Source organism: Ursus maritimus, unplaced genomic scaffold, assembly GCF_017311325.1.
Source record: "Ursus maritimus isolate PB19 unplaced genomic scaffold, ASM1731132v1 scaffold_3, whole genome shotgun sequence".
Classification (NCBI taxonomy): domain Eukaryota; kingdom Metazoa; phylum Chordata; class Mammalia; order Carnivora; family Ursidae; genus Ursus; species Ursus maritimus.
The window spans coordinates 26,079,202-26,085,073 of NW_024425563.1; the positions used below are offsets into that span (position 1 = coordinate 26,079,202).

General features: G+C 38.8%; 1 pseudogene; it reads left to right on the forward strand.

The window, feature by feature from the left end:
* Positions 1-2,939: 2,939 nt before the first annotated feature.
* LOC103676691 lies at positions 2,940-4,465 on the forward strand (annotated as a pseudogene).
* Positions 4,466-5,872: the final 1,407 nt, after the last annotated feature.

Sequence of the window (5,872 nt, forward strand, 5' to 3'; positions counted from 1 at the left end):
GGATTCTCTACCTAAAAAATATTTTCTCTACCTAGAAAAATTCTGTACCATAAAATTGTTTTCAATCAATTTCCTACAACTATCCGTCTCTGAGACCCATATAAGGGTTTCATTTTTGCACATATCTTAAGAATTTAACTCCTGAGTATTTTATTGTTTAGACCATTATTGTGAATGAGCTCTCTTTTCCATTTAATATCCTATTATGTTGGTTTGTTTATATCATATAGGAAAGCTGTTGATTTTTTTAAAATAATTCTTTTTTATCCATCCACCTTTTTGAATTCTTTCAATTTCAAATTTACATGTTTTCATTTTGAATGAGTAAGTCATAGGTATGAAAGCTGCAACATACGGGATATAGTCAATGGTATTGTAATGGTGTTGCATGGTGACAAATGGTAGCTACACTTGTGGTGAGCACAGCATAATGTATAGATTTGTCAAATCACTATGTTGTACACCTGAAACTAATGTAACATTGTGTGTCAACCGTGCTTAAATAAAATAAAATTAAAATAAATGTTTTCATTTTAAATCCTTTGTGTGTTCTCTGTAGACAATCAAATCATCTGCACTGAATATAGCATTGCCTTCTCTTTTCCAGTTTTTAAATATGATATATATCATGTTAGAATATTTAAAACACATGTCCTGGATAGAATATCTAAAACAATGCCAAAAAATAATGGAGATAATACAATTTTATTTTTATTCATTTTTTAATGCATAAATTACTTTGAATGCAACTAGTCTTACCTGGCTACCTGTGCAAGATAAAAATTCTTTACTGTGTTCAGTTTCCTTCTGTTTTTCATACGTTTTTGTTCTATTCCCAGTTTATTAGCAATAAATGTCTTTTTGAACTTTTTATTGAGATATAATTCACTTACTATAAAATTCACCCTTTTAAAGTGTACATTTAGTAGGTTTTGGTATACTCACAAAATTATGCAACCATTACCCTTAACTAATTCCAGAACATGTCATCACTCCAAGTAGAAACCATTCATTAGTAATCACCCCCCATTCCCCACTTCCCTCAGGCCCTAGTAACCATTAATCTACTTTCTGTCTCTATGAATTTGTCTATTCTAGACATTTCGTATAGTTTCTTATCAAATTGAGTCAATTATTTCCAACTCTTAGAGAGATTTCTGAATTCTGATTCTACTCCAGTTACATTAGCTATTAATTTTGCACTGCCAGATGAATATTGATTAGTTTTATAAGTATGCCCTGTGTTCTAGGTCATTACTAAATTTCAAACAGAATTGTGCCAATTATTTGTGCAACTGCTACATAGGAATCTTCTGTTACATTGTTGTAACAAGCTAAAGGTTTGCTCATCTTTAGAATCATCTTGTCTGCGTGTCTCTGTTTCTCCTTCAAGCATGTCTTAAAAAACTGTTATTAGCTAAGAACATGTTACATTGTTTCTGGTATACCAGCCAAACCCTTCCAAATCCTGAAATTAAGGGTATTTTGGCAAAATTTATTGTAAATCACCACATAGTAACTCCTACTAATCAATACACCCTTTTCTCTATGTGAATAAACTGTCTCTTTCATAAGAAAATTCAAACTCTTCTCTAGTTTTAACTACAAATCTAAAGCCCCACAATTTTCAGAATAAAACCTTTAAAAATAAACCCAAATTGTTAGTGTTTCCTACTCTAAATTCTGTAACCTTTCCTTTTTCCATCATATCTCAAAAATCACAGATAATGTGGCAATTGCTAAATCGCCACCTTAGTGTCTACTTTCTATCCACTACAGCCTAGAGGAGAGTGAAAGGGACAGCAGTATTATTCATATCGCTCTGCCAAATTGCTATTAATTATTATAATCAATGATTCCGTTTCTCATTCCTCCCCCCCAACACTTGATTAATATAAATTATCATGAAAGATGAAAAGTCATGGACTCTGACAAGTATGGCACAGAGAAGGGCCCCAGGAGTGGTCTCATGGAGTGCTCAGAGTCTTCAGGCCCTGTCCCCACAGAGCCCAGTGATTTGCTTCAGGGGCAGGGCTAGACCTGGCCACCAGTCCAGGACAGGGTGGGAGGAATAGAGACTGCTATGTCCACCCAAGCTCCTCTCACCGTCCAGATACTCCCACTCCCACCCATCCCCCAGTGCTTTAGCTGTACCCAGGCATGCAGACAGAGCTGGCTTCCCACCACAGTGGGGGAACAGCCACCCATCTATTAGAATCAGTCTCTTTCTAATGCCCTAATTTACAAAAAAGCTAGAGCTCCTCAATCCATCAGAGTTCTGGTCTCCCATGGTTATGTATATATACACATGTATACTGTAGAAATAAAACAAAAATGGAGTCACATATGTTAAGGATAAAATGAAGTTGGCCAGTACAGTCGCATTAAAGAGAAACAAAACAAACTTACCTAAGTTACAGAAATTGACAGCTCTTCTCAAAAATCAGCGAAGAACGCCAGCCAATCCCCAAACACCAAGTGTGTTATGTCATCTTGGGACTTTCCCGTTCCACTGACTGGGCTACCCTGATCCAAATAGGGAAGAAGATCACTAGGCAATCAGCTGAAAAGGCCAAATACATTCTGCATTTGCCGTATTAAAACCCTTTACTCTGGGGGCACCTGGGTGGCTCAGTTGGTTAAGCAACTGATTCTCGATTTTGCATCAGGTCATGAACTCAGGGTCCTGGGATGGAGTTTTCACTGCCTCCCTGCTCCTCCAGGAGTCTGTTTGAGATCCTCTCTCTCTTTCTCTACCCCTCCTCCCACTCACGTGCTCGCTCACACTCTCTCAAATAAATAAATAAATCTTTAAAAAAAAAAAAAGCCCTTTAGTCTGTGAGCAACTCGGAACTCACAGCTCCCATAGCCTTGAGTTTCCAAGTTTGTAGGTCAAAACCCTTGCAATAAACTCATCTTTCTGCCTTGTTTTATTCAGTATGCAGGGTTCGGCAATACAAACTTGTGTGTACACAGGGGCCAGCACCAAGCTCCATAGTGAATGATGCATCCTCTTCCCCAATAAAGAAATGACAAACAAAAAAAGCAACTTAAAAAAAAAAAATGGGCTGGGGGGAGGGGAGAGGAGAATGCTCCATACTGTGTGTCTCCATGAGCCTCACAGGCAGAACTCTCACTAGAAGTAGAAAGTACCTTGTCTGTGCATTGCATTAGCACCTGATGGAACTGGCTGATCTGCACCAGGTATAGTGACCACTGCACCCCCTAGGATTCACCACCAGAAGTGGCACCTTAACCAAGATCACAGAGATCAAAGCTGAGATGGCTCAGACTCAAGAAAAACAAGGCCACAGCACACCGCCTAAGCCTAATTAAACTTGTGTTTCTAAGCTTTGCAGAGAACTTGTTACTCCAGATGGTGGTGGTAGTGGGCTGGGAGAAGATTTTGATGTGGCCAAGACAGGTAATGTTCAAATATTGGGTTTGTGAATTTTCCATCTGTGGAGAAGTCAACACTGCTCAGTAACCTGGCAGGGTTGTTTTCAACATGACAGCCTGAGTTCATTACTCTCACCACAGTTCCTCGTGTCATCAGATACAAAGGTGTCAAGACCCAGCTTCTGGATCTCCCAGTTATCAATGAGGGTGCCAAGAAAGGAAAAAGTAAAGGAAGTCATTGCAGTGGCCTGAGCATGTAACTTGATCCTTGTTGTTCTGGATGTCCTGAAATCGTTGGGACCTGAGAAGAGAATTGAAAACAAGCTGGAAGGCTTTAGCGTTCACTCGAACAGCAAACTGCCAAACATTGGCTTTAAGAAGAAGGATAAGAGAGGCATCAATCTCACTGTCACTTGCCCTCAAAGGGAACTGGAAGCTGAGAGTGTGAAGAGCATTCTGGCTAAATATAAAATTAGTAATGCTGGTGTGGCTCTGCATAGTGATGTCACAGCAGATGACCTCATTGACGTGGTGGAAGGAAACAGAGTCTATATCCTTTGTATCGATGTGTTAAATAAGATTGATCAGATCTCCACTGAAGAACTGGATATCATCTATAAGGTGCCTCACTATGCATTCTTCTCTGTCCATTACTGCTGGAATTTTGGTGAACTCTTGGAAAATATCTGCTACTAACAAACACTAGTGAGGATTTCACCAAACACAAAGGCCAGTTGCCAGATGACATACCTCCAGGGGTGCTGCCTTAACCCAGGATCACATGGAGGATTTCCACATGAATATTCACAAAAACCTTATCAAAGAATTAAATATCTTTCAGTCTGGGGGACCCTCTGTGAAACACAATTCTCAAAAAGTGGGTTAAGTCCATATATTAGAGAATGAGAACGTCATTCATTGTGAAAAATTGAAGCCTTCTTTCCCCAACTGCCAGGCCAACTGCAGCAGTTTTCCCCATGACCAAGCATTCTATCCCAGGTCCGTTCTGGCTTTGGCAGCCATGAGACCAGGAATCACGGGAGGAAGATGGAGGCACCCACACTGAAACCTCACTTGTCTCATCTTAGTGTCACCTTGTATATTGAACTGCATAAAAACCTGGTAGAGGGGGGAAAGCCATTTTGGGTAAGGATTTCACAAATATCTACCTGGGGATTCATAATTAAGGTGGTCACAGGGTCATAAATATTTTTGAAATCTTGTTCAGGGCATGTGTATGCAAATCTGAAATATGTAAACAAGGACACCTATACCTGAGGTGAGGTTAATGAATGTTTAATGAATTCGTGAGTGACATAACCTTTCAGTGACAGTGCTCACTCTGATATTAATGCGTATAGGACACATCAGTAACTACTTATTAAAGTTTTGCCTTTCATTATTCAATTAGTGGGAAATAAAGACAAACCTAAATATGTTCTACCACTGAAAAAAATGGCAAAATATTATAACTACCAAAAAAGAAAAAAATTCGCAAAAGCCTATCTAAGATCAACTTTGTTGTTTTTAACTATATTTACAGAAATATATTAAGATAAATATAAGCTTTATGGCAACCCAAATATTTCATGTTTGATTTATGAATATGATGGGTAGGAACTGTTACAAAACAGAAGGTAAATCCTTAAGATATTCAATTCTAGAATGTGTTCATGACCTTTTGTGCTTTGTGCCACATAATGAATTATTCATAGAGCATTGATAACAATGTGACATACAGTCTTAGACATACTGGATCAAATCACTGAACTGGGGGATGGAAGACTGTAATTCTCATTTTGGCTGTCATTACCTGTGTGACCCCGGCCACTTCATTCATTCATTCATTCACTCAACAACATTTTAGAAAACTTCTGCCATCTTCTATGAACTCTACCATACAACAGGCTATAGCAGTTAACAAAATGTCCCTGACTTCATAGAGCTTACAGTCCAGCCATTTAACCTCTAGTCAAGACACATCATTTCTTTAGTCTCAAGTGTTCTCATTTATGAAAGAAAAGAAAAGAATTGGGTATTTACAATATTCTATCAAATGCTCCTGAGCCTTATCAATAAAATATGTGCTTTCAGTCATGTTCTCTATAAAGATTGTGTGTTGTCCTAAGTTCTGTATACCATGTTGCAACATCCCTATGTGACCGCTAGCAATTGTTCCTTGAGCCAGGGGGTATTTGTACTGTAGGATACGTCAAATGCCATCATAAGACTTGCCGAACAATGCAGGTGTGCATCCCATAGTCAGGAGCACTATAAGTTTCAGTCTACAGCTCAGAGCATTCCAAACAGTGTGAATGGACTATGGGGATTGTGAGCTGACAGCAATTCCGTCCAGCGTCAAGAGGTCTGATGAGGTATGGGGGGCTAGAGCATCTGGCTTGTGGTCTCCTAAAGCCAGCAGCCTTATCTGTTGCCTTTCATGTGCTGTATACTTATATCATTTTTTAAGTAT